This window comes from Chiloscyllium plagiosum, unplaced genomic scaffold, assembly GCF_037043375.1.
Source record: "Chiloscyllium plagiosum isolate Xiang-an unplaced genomic scaffold, Cpla_swu_hap1 HiC_scaffold_43, whole genome shotgun sequence".
Lineage (NCBI taxonomy): Eukaryota > Metazoa > Chordata > Chondrichthyes > Orectolobiformes > Hemiscylliidae > Chiloscyllium > Chiloscyllium plagiosum.
Window position 1 is genome coordinate 9,073,589 of NW_028270181.1, and position 18,196 is coordinate 9,091,784.

The 18,196-nt window shown below is 44.8% G+C and overlaps 1 protein-coding gene across 2 annotated transcripts in view; it reads right to left on the bottom strand.

Annotated features, from left to right (window-relative positions):
* Positions 1 to 18,196, bottom strand: part of LOC122541903 (ras-GEF domain-containing family member 1A-like) — a 221,944-nt gene that overhangs the window by 55,163 nt on the left and 148,585 nt on the right. The window lies entirely within an intron of this gene.

Here is an 18,196-nt window from a genome sequence, read left to right on the forward strand (position 1 = left end):
GCCTCTGAAGCTCCAGGGAAAAAAGCCCCAGCCTATTCAGTCTATCCCTATAATTAATCCCAGCAACACCTTTGTGGGTGTTGTGGCTATTTCTGAAGAGAGGAGAGGTATTTATGGTCTTGGGGCAAATAGAAAGGAGGGCAATTAAACTAGCTTAAGGAATGGACACGTGCTTTATTGGGAATGTCTGTAGCTCCTGGAGGTGTCAAAGATCCATTGGTGTTTTCTGAAGATGCTCAACATTCATCTCTCAAGAAGAAACCACATAATTAGAATTCCTGCAGTGTAGAAACAGCAACCCTCTATACAGTAACCCACACAGACCCATTCCCCTATATTTGCCCCTGACTAATGCAGCTAATCTACACATCCCTGAACACTATGGGCAATTTAGCATGGCCAATTCACCTGGCCTGTTAAAGGAAACCAGAGCACACAGAGGAAACCCATGCAAGACTGGGAAAATCTCCACACAGACAAGTCGCCTGAGGCTGGAATTGAACCCAGGTCCCTGCTGCTGTGAGGCAGCAGTGCTAACCACTGAGCCACCGGGCTGCCCCTAACCAGGTACCAGTCAGCTTCAGGCTACTTGAGGGACATCGGTGCATGTGATGAAACATTTGGGATTCTTAGGGGGCTTGACAGGGTAGATGGAGAGAGTTGTTTCCCCTTGTGGGACAGCAGAGGACCCATTCAAGACAGAGATGAGGAGGAATTTCTTCTGTCAGAGGGCACTGAGTCTGTAGAGATCTTTACGGTAGAGAGCTGTTGGAGATGGGTCATTAAGTATATTCAAGGATCAGCAGATTTCTAATCAGATTAGATTACATTACAGCGTGGAAACAGGCCCTTCGGCCCAACAAATCCACACCGACCCGCCGAAGCGCAACCCACCCATGCCCCTACATTTACCCCTTACCTAACACTACGGGCAATTTAGCATGGCCAATTCACCTGACCTGCACATCTTTGGACTGTGGGAGGAAACCGGAGCACCCGGAGGAAACCCACGCAGACACGGGGAGAACGTGCAAACTCCACATAGTCAGTCGCCTGAGGCGGGAATTGAACCCGGGTCTCAGGCGCTGTGAGGCAGCAGTGCTAACCACTGTGCCACCGTGCCGCCCACCAACTGCCCAGCAGCCCATCAGTAAGGGAATCAAAGGTCACGGGGAAAAGGCAAGAACGTGGGGTTGCTGATTATGAGATCAGTCACCATCTCTCTTTTTTAAAAATTCATTCATGATGAGGGAGTCGCTGGCTAGGCTAGCGTTTATTATGCATCCCGGAGAGTAGTTAAGAGTCAATCACATTTTTGTGGTTTGGAGTTACATATTATCCAGACCAGGTAAGGATGGCAGCGACCATCCCTAATGGACATTAGTGAACCAAATAGGTTTTTCCCAACAATTAGCACATGGTCATCAGTAGAGTCTTAACTCCAGAATTTCATTGAATTCAAACTGCACCATCTGATTTGGCAGGATTCAAACTCAGGTCCAAGAACATTATCTGGGTCTCTGGATTAACAGTCCAATGTTAATACCATTAGGTCATTGTCTTGCCCTATGAATCTCAATGAATGATGGAGCAGATTCAATAGACTGAATGGCCTACTTCAGTTCCTATGTTTTATAGTCTTATGACACAATGTGTATTTTAAAAATGTGTCTGTTTATCCACCACTGACTAAGCCATCATTTATTGACCATATCTAATTGCCCAGCGGACAGTTAAGAGTCAACACCATTACTGTGGGGAAAAACAACAAAACTCAACACCATTACTGTTGGGAGAAAACCCAAAGGTCAACACCATTACTTTGGGGAAAAACACCAAAGGTCAATACCATTACTGTGGGGAAAAACACCAGAACTCAACGTCATTACTATGGGGAGAAAACCCAAAGGTCAACACCATTGCTGTGTGATATGGAGCTACATGTAGGCCAGGCTGTGTAAAGACAGCACATTCCCTTCCCTATAAGGGCATTAGTGAGCCTGATGTTATTTTCTAACAACAACTGTCATTAGACTTGCTTTTTATTCCATTTGATATTCACCATTTTGCCATGGTGGGATTTGATATTAGCCTAGGGTTCTGGATTACCACCCTAGTGACATTATCATGATGCTACCACCTCTCCTACAACAAGAGCCACAGTTATTCAAAATGCTTTGGGATATTGGCGAGATAGGATAAAGGTGTGAGCTAAACAATACAGTTCCTTTCATGTTGTAATGTGTATCAGATCCATATTATTCCATTGTTCATTGTCCTATAAGCAAATCTCTCCTGCAAATATTTTCAAGCCTTCAAAGTGCTGGTGTTTTCTTTTTGGTAAAGTCAGCATTGCGAAACACACGCATGCGAGAGCAACAGGGAAGTTGTTCAGGCTGGGTTGAAGCGTGTAACCACACACGCACACAGCAAGCTACAATAACAAGAGCTCAATAATCCTTCACATGACAACTAGAAAAGTCAAGGAGTAGAGATAAAGTGCAAGCTCACTTGTCATCTGGTGGGGCTGGCACAGTGGCTTAGAGGTTAGCACTGCTGCCTCACAGCGCCAGGAACTTGGGTGCACTTGGACTGTGGAGTTTGCACGTTCTTCCTGCATCTGTGTGGGTCCCCTCCTGTTTCCTCCCACAGTCCAAAGGTGTGCAGGTTAGGTGGATTGGCTATGCTAAATTGTTCATGTGCCCAGGGATGTGCAGGCTAGGTAGATTAACCATTGGAAATGCAGAGTTACAGGCATAGGGTGGGTCTATGTGGGATGCACTTTGGAGGGTTGGTGTGTACTCGATGGGCCAAATGGCCTGCTTTCACGCTGTTGGGATTCTATGATCTCAAACTCTGTTGTGTGTACAATTCTCAAGTATAACCAACTGAATTCTCCCCATCTTCCTGTTTGTATCTTGGTTATTAAGCAGCCACCAAAAAAAGGATCACTTACAGAGTCATAAAGTCATAGAGATGTACAGCACGGAAACAGACCCTTCGGTCTAACTTGTCCATGCTGACCAGATATCCTAACTTAATCTAGACCCATTTGCCAGCACTTGGCCCATCTCCCTCTGGAGTTGGATGATCAGCCATGTCCATACTGAATGGTGGAGCAGGCTGAATGACCTCCTGTCCTTATTCTCTAGGTTTCTATGCAGTAATAAAATCAGAAGCAGTGCTCTGAAAGTTTGTGATTTCAAATAAACCTGTTGTATTGTAACCTGTTGTATTGTATCTTTGTCCACCCCAGTCCAACACCAGCACCTCCACATCATGGCTTCTATGAAGTGAGAAAGAGGACAGAAGATATTTTTAACTAAAAGAATAGTGAGGCCCCACAAACAATGGTACGTGGCCAGTGATTGTTCTGAAGAAGTCATATCGGACCTGAGATGTTAACTTTGTTTCTCTCTCCACAGATGCTGCCAGACTTGCTGAGTTTCTCCAGCATTCCGTGATTGCTTCACATTTCCAGAATCTGTAGTGTTTCGATTTTATTCAACCAAGCAAAATAGTTTCATTTTGGCAACATTTGCTGGAGGTCAGTGTTCCTCTCCAAATGGTGCTTGGAATTTCTTTAAAGACTCCTCCCTCCAGGGAGAGGAATTCAAAGTTTTTAACATCAGCAAAAACACCTCAGACAGTGCAGCACTCCCTCAGTAACTGCATCAGGCTTTCTGCTGGATGTCTGACCCATTATTGTCCAATCCAGAAGGCGAAATATTGATAAACACATTTCAATAATTTACATTTGTTGCGTGTGGAACTATGAGCCATCAATAGCACCAGGGGGAGAGAGAGAGAGAGAGAGAGAGAGCACCAGGCCATGCATTAGTCTCCTAATGACTTGGCCTCCTTAAAGCTTTTCTGGAGTTACACAAAGGAACACAATAAACAGTCCAGAGGTTACAAAGCTATTGTTGAGTGTTTGGCAATGTGTCAGCTTTCGTGAGGGTGTTTAACAAATGGGATGGTGCTTTTCTGATACCGTGCTTCTAAGTAAAATAACTCACAACAACAACAACACAATGACATAAAACTTCAAAATGTCACTAACAATTATCACAAGTGAAACAGGAGAAACTGGCTGGGAACAGGTCTATCTGCTCCATTCTAAAAAAATACCCAAAAATAGTTTGTTTCAGTTCTGCACACGAACATGTTTTTGCTCTCCAGTGCACTGAGGCCCATTCCCTCCCTGTCTCAGGTATAATCACTGAGGGAGGCAGAGGGTGAGGGGGCTGGTGTCCAGATGGGAGTTCATCGTTACCTTAAAACAATAGATAAATTCACTCATCAGCTGTGTGCTCACTGTGTCTTTCAGCACCATGAGTGTGTTGTAGAGTGACAGTAGGACATAAAGGAGGCCAATTGGTCCACTCTGTCTCTGCTGGCTGTTCAGCAGCTCAAACCAATTGATTTTGCTTTCCTTTCCCCTTCTAATAAATTGTCTCCCTTCACAAATTTCCAGTTGCCTGGCTCCAGAATATATAGAATTACCCTCTGCCATACTCTCAAGTCAATCCTTGGCCCTCGGGTTGCACTGTTACCATGCTCCAGACAATTAGCTACCCACCAATCCTACTTTCATTTCAGGTCATTAAAGTGTTCCAATGGAATGAGTGGTTCAGTGGTTAGCACTTCTACCTCACAGTGGTAGGGACCCAGGTTCGATTCCAGCGTTAGGCGACTGTATATTCTCCCCATGTCTGTGCGGGTTTCCTCCCACAGTCCAACGATATATAGGAATTCCTGATGAAGGGCTTTTGCCCGAAACATCGATTTTTACTGCTCCTCGGATGCCGCCTGAACTGCTGTGCTCTTCCAGCATCTGCAGTCATTGTTTTTACCCTGTGGGAAATTGCCTGTCATGTGCAGATTGGGTTGGTCAGCCATGGGAAATGCAGGGATTGGGTGGGATGCTCTTTGAAGGGTTGGACTTGATGGGCCAAATGGTCTGCTTCCACAGTAGGAGGGGTAATGACAGTCCTTACCCATCTAGGGCTGGCAACCCCCCCCCCCCCCCCCCCCCCCCAAACAAGGCTAAGTGATCAGGAACATGGCATAATGCGAGCCATGACAGAGGTAAAACAAAGCATGACAGTTCTAGACGGCAAAGAGAGGGCAAAACGGTTCTCATTCAGTGGAGGGGCTGAGACCAGGGGCAACAGATTTAGGACAATTGGCGAAAGAAGCAAAGACAACATCAGGGAAATAAACTTTTCCACACGGCAAGTGGAACTGCAGAGTGCTCCCGAGAGCAAGGCAGAGGTAGGGTCAGTTGAGGATTTCAAGAGGGAATTGGATTATTATCTGAAAAAGCCAAAAGTACAACTTTGCAGGAGAGAAGATGAGGGAATGGCATGAGATAAACTGCTAATACGGAGGGTGGGCACGGACGTGCGGGGCCGAATGACCTCGTTCCACTTCAAGAAAAGGTTAGGGATGGAAACCTGTAACAAAACACAGTCGGCGTGCAGCTAAGTATCTCAGTTGGTGCTGCTGCTCTGATCTCTGCAACGTACCTTAACTGCACCAAAATCTTGGATACCCTGGAGTTTGTACAAGGCAATAAATCCCACTGCAGTGGCTGCTGTTAAGAGCTAAATGATGAAAAGTGCAACCTGAAGAGTTTGTCGCCTCCATGTGAAGCTGCAGCTTCGAAATAAAATCCTGTAACACCCTGTATTTTTATAACATTACAAACACTTCGGCAGACAGATTCAACCCTCAAATTATTTTTTTCTGAAGGTGGCAAGTGGTTGTCATGACGAATATCAGTGCTTCACATGGTGTTAGAAATCTTGGTCCTCATTTCCAAATCTTTCCTTTGCATTGGTCACACTCCTCCACCTCCGCATCATTTCCAGTGCCATCTTGTTCTTCCAGTTTATTTTTAATTCATTGACAGGTTGAGGGTGGCTCTGGCCAGGCCAGCATTTATTACCCAGAGGGCAGTTAAGAGTTGTGGGTCTGGAGTCACATGTAGGCCAAACCAGGTAAAGATGGCAGTTTCCTTCCCTCAAGGGCATTAGTGAACTAGTTGGGTTCTTCCCAACAATCCACAATTAATTCATGGCCATCATTAGACTTTTAATTCCAGATATTTATTGAATTCAAATTCATCTGCTGTGGCGGGATTCGAACCCGGGCCCCCAGATCACCTGGGTCTCCAGATCACCTGGGTCTCCAGATTAACTGTCCAGTGATAATACCACTAGGCAATGCTCTTCCAATATGAAAGACAATCGTATGTAAGAATCTTGCTCAAACTATAGACCACAGCTAGAATACCGTGAACAGTTTTGGTCCCTTTATCGAAGGAAAGATAGACTGGTATTGGAGACAGTCCAGAGAAGATTCACTAGGTTGTGATGGGAACTGCTACATGAGAAGGCCTGGTTAGCTGGGGCCTGGAGAATGCGACGCATTGAATATTTTTCAAGAAGTTAGATAAAATTCATAGGGCTAAAGGGATCAAAGGGAATGGGGTGGAAGGGGGTTCTGAAGGACTGAGGTGGATGATCCAGTCATTGAATAGCGTTGCAGGCTCAAATGACCAAATGGCGTACTCCTGCTCCTATCTCCTATGTCTCTATTTTTAAACATATTGAATCATACACATTTCTTAAGGGGCTGGAACAGGGATGTAAACGGGTTGTTTCCCCTTGTGGGCAAGTCTAAAACCAGAAGGTATGAAGGACCACCCAGACAGCACAGAGATGAGGGGGAATTCCTTCTCTCAGATGGTAGTGAATCTGTGGAACTCTTTACCATTCCAAGTCTGTAGAGGTTGGTTTGTTAAGTATTTGTTGCTTTGTCAAGTTTGTTAAGACTCACCCTGTGAGTGGAAGAGAGACATCTTCATCTGTGAGGGGCTGCGAATGATGATGATGTTAAGTACATTCAAGGCAGATTTTTAATTTATGAAGGAACAAAGGATTGTAGGGAAAAGGCAGGAAAGTGGAGTTGAAGCTTATCAGATCAGTCATGATCTAAGTGAATGGCAGAGCAGACTCAATGGGCTGAATGGTCCACTTCTGCTCCTATATATCTTATCATGTCAGCTGTCTGGCCCATGCCTCTTCTCTAGCTTGAGTGGTGTTGCTTTCAGTGACTGCAACACATGTATCTAGAACTCACATGTATCTAGAACTCTAGAAGGTTCCTTTAACAATAATTTCCTTCACTCCTCCTAATGTTAATCCTACTTCCTATTCCAGTCTCTCTTTCTCACTAAGGTTCATTAGAAAGTGTAGTGAGTTGTGGTTGCCATTCATGACAATCTTGAGTTCACTGAATGACAAGGGTGTTAGATTGTTTTCACAGGCCGACGCAACATTGAGGGCCAAAGGGCCTGTACTGCTCTGTAATGTTCTATGTTCTATCCAGCTTGCAACAGTACAGTCAGTATTTAAAACAAATACAAGGTGTGGCTCGACGGGATTTTGACACAACTCATGACCTGGAGCAACTAGAAGGACAAAGGCAGCATATGCACGGGAACACCGGCACAAGGGAGATTCCCTCTAAGCCATTCATATCACTGTTCCTTCAGGGTCGTTGGGTCAAAACCCTGGAACTTTAACAGCATTGTGAGTGCATCTAAACCATGCGGATTGCAGAGATTCAAGAAGACAGCACACCACCAGCTTCTCCAGGGCAATTAGGGATGGGTAGTCTATTCAGTTGGTGGTTGTACAGTCAGAGTGTGGTGCTGGAAAAGCACAGCAGGTCAGGCAGCATCAGAGGAGCAGGAAAATCAACATTTCGGGCAAAAGCCCTTCATCAGGAATTATCAGGTATGTACAGTGGATCAAGGCATCTTTCCAGGAGTAACTGAGATCTCAGGGAGACTGTGCTTTATGGAGAAGGTGCTGTGCTGTTCAAGGAAGACATAAGCTGAGTTTCTGACCATCCCCCTGGTTCAGCTGGAGGTGTGGAGGGTCATAGATAAAACAAAAGAGGAAAATTTCATTCCTTCCTCAACAACACTGCCACCAACAAAAAGCATTGGTTTGTGGAATCTTGCTGTGTACAAATGCTTTGTGGAACTTTTAATGTACTTCAGACCAACTCAGCATGGATGAAGCACTTTGAGATTAGAAAGCTGCTCCAGTTTTCCACTTTGTGGTTAAATAGATACTGTCCCAGTTTTGAAAATGGTTCTGTTTTGTTACCAAGATGACCAACCTGCATCGTGCCTCCTTGTGTGTATTTCTGGAATGGAGGGTAGCTGTGAGGGCCATCTCATATTGCTCGTTGATTATTTATTTTATTTTAATTGTTCAAAGGCATCATTGGCAAGTCCAGAATTTATTGCCTGTCCTTAATTGCACAGAGGGCAGTTAAGAGTCAACTACATTTCTGTGGTTCTGGAGTCACCTGTAGGCCAGACCAGCTAAGGGCGGCAATATATATCCTTTAGTTAAGGGCATTAGTGAACAAGGTGGGCTTTTACTCACAAATGGGACTAGATTAGGTTGGGATATCTGGTCAGCATGGACAGGTTGGACCAAACTGTTTCCGTGCTGTACATCTCTATGACTCTATAACAGTGGTTACATAGTCACCATTATAATAGATTCCACCATTTGCTAAGATGGCATTTCTTCCTCCCATTTGAAGCTATCTCTCTAGAACATTAGCCTGGATGTCTGCATTACTAGCCCAGTGACATCACCACAAAGTCGCTTCCTTCCTCTAGGCCGGTTAGTGCTACATGAAGATTGTCACAGAAGACCTGATGGTGTCACAACTAACAGATGGAGAGAGACCACAACAAACAAACAAACAAACAATCAGACTTTCTCTTATTGTGTGGGGTTGTCAGGATTTCTGTTGTACACAGCAGGGATTGTTCCTACACACCGCACTATATGTAATAACGATCCTACTTTCTGTGGGTCGTGAATTGGCTTTACAATAAATGCCAATGGGGTTAAATTTGAGGAAAATGTTAACTGAGTCACGGTCCAGAACAGCCCATTCATTGTACTTCAGGAGTCAGCCCAGTTCCAAGACTCTGTATCACAAGGTTTTAACCTTATCCCCGGTGTCAGCTGCAGATACACTGAATGGTTAATCCCTCACAAATCTGCACCACGCCCCCACACGCAGCAGATTGTTGAGCTGTAAACGCCAACACACCAGCCACTTATTGCTTTTCTTCCTTAACTTGTTTGGTTGAATTTTTTTGTGGAGGACAACACAAGGAATGGGTGTTAGCAGAAGGCTCAAACACAGCCTCATTAAATGGGCAGCAATGTTTCCTGTGGGTCAACAACACAACCCAGCAGGCAGGTTTCCAATGGCCTTCGGAGATACCCACTGTCATCCCAACCATTGTCAGCAACTGGTGGGAAACTGTCTGAAGTCAGCTGAAGTCGTGTTCTGATTTGGGGTTGCAGGCCAGATTGTATGCTGATGGCCACTCATTCCTTCGCACTGGGCAGACTTCAAACTTAAAGAGTTGACAGAAAAGAAAGACTTACCTTTACCTCAGAGGGACCTGTTCTTTATCGCGTGCCTCAAAATATCTAAAAAATGCACTCCCTTGACAACCAATTACAATGGCTTTTATTATATAGACATAGACTGCAACTGAGACATACCAACATCTCAACAAGTAAGACAAGCAACCAATTAACCTATTGTTGGTAGATATTGAGGGAGGAATATTGGCCATTGAGCTGAGAAAACATTCAGTTCTTTGAATATAGTGATATGGGATTTACTTACATCAAGTATGCCAGAAGGAGGCCATTCAGCCCTTTGAGCCTGCTTCATCCATTCAATTAGATCATGGATGATCATCCAACTCAGTTCACTATTCCCATTTACTTGCGAAACCCTTTAGCCTTAAGAACTACAGCTAACTCTTTCTTGGACACGTTTAAGGTTTTGGGCTCAACTACCTTTTGTGACAGAGATTTCCACAGGCTCGCCTGTTGAAGACATTTCTCCTCACCTCAGTCCTGAACGACCTATCCTGAAGCCTTAGGCATCGTTGAGAACAACTAAGGTAGGACCACTGTCTAATGCCCCAAAGTAAACTGTCTCTGACAGCATCACTCGTGTTCTGATTTGGGGTTGCAGGCCAGATTGTATGCTGATGGTTGGCAGTGATGTTCAAATGCACAACCTTATGACCCTGAGTTGAGTATCATGCAGTCTCCACTTCACAGTCTTTAAGCATTCCTTAAATTATTATTTTTCAAAGTTTTTTTTAAGGGATGTAGGCATCACTGCCATTCCCACCCCAGGAATGTTGTTGGGGCCTTGGAGGGAAGTAAGAGGGGAGGTGTGGGCGCAAGTTTTGCATTTCTTGCGGTTGCAGGGGAAGGTGCCGGGAGTGGAGGTTGGGTTGGTGGGGGGTATGGACCTGACGAGGGAGTCACGGAGGGAATGGTCTTTTCAGAACACTGATAGGGGAGGGGAGGGAAATATATCACTGGTGGTGGGGTCCGTTTGGAGGTGGCGGAAATGACAGCGGATGATACGTTGTACATGGAGGTTGGTGGGGTGGTAGGTGAGGACCAGTGGGGTTCTGTCCTTGTGGTGGTTGGAGGGGCGGGGCTCAAGGGCGGAGGAGCGGGAAGTGGAAGAGATGCGGTGGAGGGCATCACCTACATCATCAGTCATAACAATATTTTCTCAGTGAGGGCTCAATGATAACATCAGGACAGCTTGGAGTTGGGAATCCTCAAGTTGTTATTACCCAAAGAGCTAATCGGAGAGGCTGAATAGGCTGGGAATATTTTCCCTGGAGCGCCGGAGGCTATAGAGTGATCTCAAAGAGGTTTATAAAATCATGAGTTGTATGGATAGAATGGATAGCCAAAGGCTTTTCCCCAGAGTCGGGGACTCGAAAGCTGAAGGGCATAGGTTTAGCGTGAGCAAGAAAAGATTTAAAGGGCATCTAAGGGGAAACATTTTCACACGGATGTCGTGCATGTATGGAATGAGCTGCCAACGGAAGTAGTGGTGGCTGGTATAATTACAACATTCAAAAGGCATATGAATAGGAAGGGGTTAAAGAGGGATATGGACCAAATGCTGGTAAACAGGACTAGATTAATTTAGGATATCTGGTCAGTATGGACAAGTTGGAGCAAAGGATCTGTTTCCGTGCTGTACAACTCTATGACTCTATGACCATCAAGTGGAATATTTTCTGAACTGGATCCAACTTGGGCTCATGGCAAGGGATTTCATTATCCAGCCGGCCTCATTTATTACATGCAGTTTACTGTAATCAGATGTGGTACACCCCATTCCCCCCACAAACACTTTTACTGCACTGACTTTTTATGAAATTCTTTGACAGGATTTTTGCATCCTGGTAAGGCCAGCATTTGTTGCCTATCCCTAATTTCCCTTGAACCAGATGGCTCACTAAGGCCATTATATAAGGCAGTTGAAAGTAAACTACATTATTGCTGCGGGTCTGGAGTCATGTGTTTGACTCTAGGAACTGGTATTTGCGAAATACGTAAATAGTTAAACATGACAAAACATCCCAAGACAATTCCATTGTAGATGTACCAAGGCAAAATTGTAAGTTACATAAGGAGACATCAAAATAAACAAAATTGAGTCACACCAGGAGCAAAACCTTAGTCCAACAGGAAGCTTTAAGGGAGTTTTTGTTTTAATAGCAGGATGGAGAAGAAACTGAGAGAAAAACCATTACGGGTGCAGAAATTAAAAATCCGTAAATCTCACCAGGCTGGAAACAAAGGAGTACCGAGCTCTCAAAAGGCTGTAGGGCAGGTGGAGGTTACAGAGATATGGAGAATGAGGGATTTGTAAACGAATTAAAGCTCATCACCTCTGAATGCTCCTGCAATCTCTTATTGAGTGCCCTATGGCTCTATTGAACCCCTGCTGACCTCCCTGTGTTACTGAATCGGCCAAACAAGCTCAAGTTTCTATTTATTCTTGTTACTAGACTGGTTGGGTTTGTTTGGAGGAGCTTCTGTATGCTTATAATGTTTACTTCAGGCATGCTCACAATGGATTATAACGTGCACTGATCTCACCCAGTTCGCTCTGGTGCATAGGGTGGCCTGCTAATATTCAGACTGTGGTCGGTCATCTCTCCTTATTCCATTGCCCCCTACCCCATTATCCTTCCATCCTTTTTAGCATTCCCTTCTGAAAAAAGGACCACCTTAAGATGAGATTTGCCTCTACAAGTGGTTTCCCAACCAAGTGTTAATTCTTCTCCTCTAGCCTCAGATAATCACTCAATGCTGGGCGACTGTGAAGACTGCAGATACTGGAGATTTAGAGTCGAGAGTGCGGAGTTGGAAAAGCACAGCAGGTCAGGCAGCATCTGAGGAGCAGGAGAATCAATGTTTCGGGCAAGAGCCCTTCATCAGAAAAGAGGCTGAGAGCCTCAAGGGTGGAGAGATAAATGGGAGGGGTGGTGGGCTGGAGGGAAGGTAGCTGAGAGTGCATTAAGTGGATGGAGGTGGGGGGTAATGGTGATAGGTCGGAGGGAGGGTGGAGTGGATAGGTAGGAAGGAAGATGGAAAGGTAGGACAGGTCATGAGGGCGGAGCCGAGTTGGAAGATTCACCAGTTTCCTCATTTCCCCTCTCCCCACCTTATCCCAATTCCAACCTTCCAACTCGGCACTGCCCTCACGACTTGTCCTCCCACCTATCCGCTCCACCCTCCCCTCCGACCTATCACCTTTACCCCCACCTCCATCCACCTATCGCATTCTCAGCTACCTTCCCCCAGCCCCATCCCACTCCCATTTATCTCTTCACCCCACCCCCGAGGCTCCTAGCCTCATTCCTGATGAATAGAGCAGAGTCTGGGGTCCAAATTGCCTAATCCTGCTCCAAATTCTTGTCTTCCTGCTCTTGAAAGAATCCAGGCTCAGATGTCCCAAAGTGAGAAAGAGACAGTGACAAAACATGACAACTTGCATTTATATAGTACCGTTAACATAGTAAAGGAGTTTCACAGGAACACCGTCAAACACAATTGGGGAGGAAGCCAGATAATGAGATATCAAGAATGGATGACTGAATGCTCAGCCACACAGGTAGATTCTATACAGTGTCTCGTGGAAGTACCAGAGAGATTTAAGGAGGGAATTCGACAAAGTGTGGAGCTAGGAAAAGCACAGCGGGTCAAGCAACATCAGAGGAGCAGGAGAGTTGACGTTACAGATTTGGACCTTTCATCAGAGATTCCCAAGTTTACAGCCCAGGATGACAGCCCAACAGGACACCATGCCTTTCTCTGATCACCACCCACCAAGACTGGAGTAAGTCAACTCCATTTTTATAATTATTGAAAGAGCCAAAGAGAAGAAAATAATCAGCAGCATTGTCTTGCAACTCAATTAATGGTTAGAGTTACAGCACAGCTCCCATTGCCATCTGAGAGAAAAATAATAAAGACATTAACTTTGTGTTTGTGCTCTGCATCTGATCACCTGGCTGGGTTATTTTTCCAATGACTAGTACGTCATTGATGATATTTTAATGATGCCTGCTTTCAATATTCTGAGGACCTCACCTTTAACAACAACAACATGCATTATTAATGCCAGAGATGATTGAGTTTATATAACCTGCATATTATATTCCTTCTCTTTGTATTTTCAAAGGCTAGTGTTAAGCTTAGTGACATGTCTCATGAAGACACTTTATCACAGTTATGCACGGATGGTGCAACTGAATTACCAGCTTATGATTTCTAATTGTGTGTCAGAAATAAAATTCAATAGCTTGTGTACAGTCAGCCGGATGTGGTGTCTGCAGTAATGAGGCTTTTCATTCAAAAAGAAAGATGTGCATTTATATAACACCTCATCATATCCATTGGAAACCTCACATCATTCACATACAACAGGTTTTAAGAGGTTGTGAAGTGGATAGTATCCTTGCCTCTGGCCCAGAAGCACTGGTTTGAGACCGACCTAGAGCTTGATGGCCACAGAATGTATGCTACAACCAATGTTCAAAGTACATGGCACGGTGGGTGTTGAAGGAATTTCTCTCTCGCCTTCCAAACAGTTCAGGAAAATTCAATCACATGGATGACCAATCATTACCCCACAGCTTGAACATGCCAGACCTCTAAGGAGCTGTTTATCCAGAGGCAGGTTCCCTTGTCTGCAGAGGTGGGAGTGAGCAAAGTTACTAACACCACAGCAAGTGGCCATGGCACAGATGGGAAGTGAAGCTGGGGCCAGGGGCAAAAGGTGTGTCTTTAAGATGGGGAAAGGAGCTGCAAAGGGGAGAAGACCATAATGTTTTGAACTTTTTAACAAAGGTATAGTGAGTTCACTGTGCAAACACTACTGTAACTGCTTACAATGTAAAGAAGAATGTCAAATGAATAATTTAATATTGAACAGTTTTACTTCACAAAGGCATTCACGTTTGACTTATATTGTGAACTTTATGAACGCATTAGAGGTTTTTAAAATCATGAGGGGCATGACTAGGGTTTTTTTTTCCAGGGTAGAGGAGTCCTAAACTAGAGGACTTGATTAAAGGTGAGACGGGAAAGATTTAAAAGGGACCTGAGCAGCAACTTTTTCACGCAGAGGGTGGTACGTGTATGGAATGAGCTGCCAGAGAAAGTGGTGGAGGCTGGTACATTTACAGCATTTAAAAATCATCTGGATGCGTATGTGAATAGGAAGGATTCAGAGGGATATGGACCAAATTAGATTAGATTAGATTACTTACAGTGTGGAAACAGGCCCTTCGGCCCAACAAGTCCACACCGACCCGCCGAAGCGCAACCCACCCATACCCCTACATTTACCCCTTTAACCTAACACTACGGGCAATTTAGCATGGCCAATTCACCTGACCCGCACATCTTTGTGACTGTGGGAGGAAACCGGAGCACCCGGAGGAAACCCACGCAGACACGGGGAGAATGTGCAAACTCCACACAGTCAGTCGCCTGAGTCAGGAATTGAACCCGGGTCTCTGGCACTGTGAGGCAGCAGTGCTAACCACTGTGCCACCGTGCCGCCCACTAATGTTGGCAAATTGAACTAGGTCAGTTTCGGATATCTGGTGGGTGCAGACGAGTTGGACCAAAGAGTCTGTTTCCATGCTTTATGACTCAATGACTCTATGATTCTGAAGTACATTGAACATGTTAGTGATAAATGTGTAACAGTTTATTCTAATCTCTCCAGTGTGTAGAAAGCATGTTTATATTGTGTCAGGTTAAAAAAAATCAGAATTTGTTGGTAAATTTTGCCTGTTATCTTGTCAATTAAAGTATTGTAATACCTTGAAATTAATCTTAGAACCTCTACAGTGTGGAAACAGGCCCTTTGGCCCAACGAGTCCACACTGACCCTCCGAAGAGTATCCCATCCAGACCCATTCCTCTACATTTGCCCCTGACTAATGCACCTAACCTCTATATCCCTGAACAATATGTTTGTACACATATTGTTTGACAATTTAACATGGCCAATTTACCTATTTAACACATCTTTGGATTGTGGGAGGAAATCAGAGCACCCAGAGGAAACCCACGCAGACACAGGGAGAACATGCAAACTCCACACAGTCACCCATGGGTGGAATTGAACCTAGGTCCCTAATGTTGTGAGGCAGCAGTGCTAACCACTGAGCCACCATGCCAACCTAATACTTTCCATGCGCATGTGGTTAGAGACAAAAAAAAACACAGATGCTGGAATCCAAGCTAGGTAAGCAGGAGGCTGGAAGAACTCGAAGTGGCTTTATGTTTAACAGAGCTCTAATGATTATTGAGGATATTGCTGAATTCTTCTAATATTGCATTGGTGCAAGTCCAAATGACCAATATGTCTACACAAATACAGTTATGTAATGTTACTAAACAAAGGTATTACACCATAAAGGAGTTGGTGAACATGAGAAAGGACCCACTGAAAACCAAAAAGGACCACTTCCCTTGGAAATTAAAAAGCAGCTCTTGAAAAATTGAGGTTCCCTTATGGCAGGTGCTAAGAGTGGGAGAGTTTCCTGGTCAGCCAGAAACATGCAGTAGCTGCAGTTCAAGAGTTTCCCCGTTTGAAAAAAAAACTTTGCACATAGGTTCTCACTCAGAGCAAGTACCGACTTTGTTCTGAGGAATGACCACACACCAGTGCATGGGCACACTCACATATACAAGTGGATGTCACTTTACAATTTAACATAAACAGTGATCAGTTAATCTGAGGAGTACACTGGGGCAAAGTCCTGCCTGTATGGTAAAGATAGAATGTGTATGAAAATATTGTGTTCATTATCATGATTTCAAGATTTTCTCAAGTGCTCTTCAGCCATTGAAGTACTTTTAAAACGTCCAATAAGTTGTTGTGGTCCTGTTCGCCGAGCTGGAAATTTTTGATGCAAACGTTTCGACCCCTGTCTAGGTGACATCCTCAGTGCTTGGGAGTCTCCTGTGAAGCGCTTCTGTGGTGTTTCCTCCGGCATTCATAGTGGCCTGTCCCTGCCGCTTCCGGTTGTCAGTTTCAGCTGTCTGCTGTAGTGGCCGGTATATTGGGTCCAGGTCGATGTGTTTGCTGATGGAGTTTGTGGATGAGTGCCATGCCTCTAGGAATGCCCTGGCTGTTCTTTCTTTGGCTTGCCCTATAATGGTAGTGTTGTCCCAGTCGAATTCATGTTGCTTGTCATCTGCGTGTGTGGCTACTAAGGATAGTTGGTCATGTCGTTTCGTGGCTAGTTGTTGTTCATGGATGCGGTTTGTTAACAGGAAGACAGCTAACGATCCGCATCAATGAACATCAACTAGCCACGAAACGACACGACCAGCTATCCTTAGTAGCCACACATGCAGACGACAAGCAACATGAATTCGACTGGGACAACACTACCATTATAGGGCAAGCCAAAGAAAGAACAGCCAGGGAATTCCTAGAGGCATGGCACTCATCCACAAACTCCATCAGCAAACACATCGACTTGGACCCAATATACCGGCCACTACAGCGGACAGCTGAAACTGACAACCGGAAGCGGCAGGGACAGGCCACTATAAATGCCGGAGGAAACACCACAGAAGCGCTTCACAGGAGGCTCCCAAGCACTGAGGATTTCACCTAGACAGGGGACGAAATGTTTGCAACAAAAATTTCCAGCTCGGCGAACAGAACCACAACAACGAGCACCCGAGCTACAAATCTTCTCCCAAACTTTGAAGTCCAATAAGTATTGGGACACAGAAAGTGCAGTAAACAACTTTAGCACAGCAAGGTCCCACAAACTACAATCTTAGAACAAGCCACCAGAATCTTGCCTCAATGCAGTTCTCCCTCACAGTTGTCAGTCCACACCACCTCCTGAAGATCCGATTTAATCTTGTCAGCATTAGTGTTTTTATTAAGGACATTAGGTGTATAATTCAAAAAGGAAAGATTTCTTGCACAATTGGTTCCGCATCAATGCTTATTTACCCCTCCAACTCTCTGAATTGGAGCAGGACCAATAGCTATGTCAAAACTCTGGTAAGGCACAAATGGGCTGAATGGCCTCCTTCTGTAGGTGCAATCAATTTAAGAGCTAGGCTGAAGTTTGAAACCAAAAGTGGCTAAAAGTCGGTGGCTTTACAACAAAGAGGCATGTCAAATAATTCCATTAGTTATAGAGTCATAGAGTCATAAAGATGTACAGCATGGAAACGGACCCTTCGGTCCAACCCATCCATGCCGACCAGATATCCCAACCCAATCTAGTTCCACCTGCCAGCACTCGGCCTATATCCCTCCAAACTCTTCCTATTCATATACCTATCCAAATGCCTCTCAAATGTTGCAATTGTACCAGCCTCCACCACTTCCTCTGGCAGATCATTCCATACACATACCACCCTCTGTGTGAAAAAGTTGCCCCTTAGGTCTCTTTTATATCCTTCCCCTCTCACCCTAAACCTATGCACTCTAGTTCTGGACTTCCTGGCCCCAGGGAAAAGACTTTGTCTATTTATCCTATCCATGCCCCTCATAATTTTGTAGACTTCTTTCAGGTCATCCCTCAGCCTCCGATGCTCCAGGGAAAACAGCCCCAGCCTGTTCAGCCCCTCCCTATTGCTCAGATCCTCCAACCCTGGCAACATCCTTGTAAATCTTTTCTGAACCCTTTCAAGTTTCACAACATCTTTCCGATAGGAAGGAGACCAGAATTGCACACAATATTCCAACA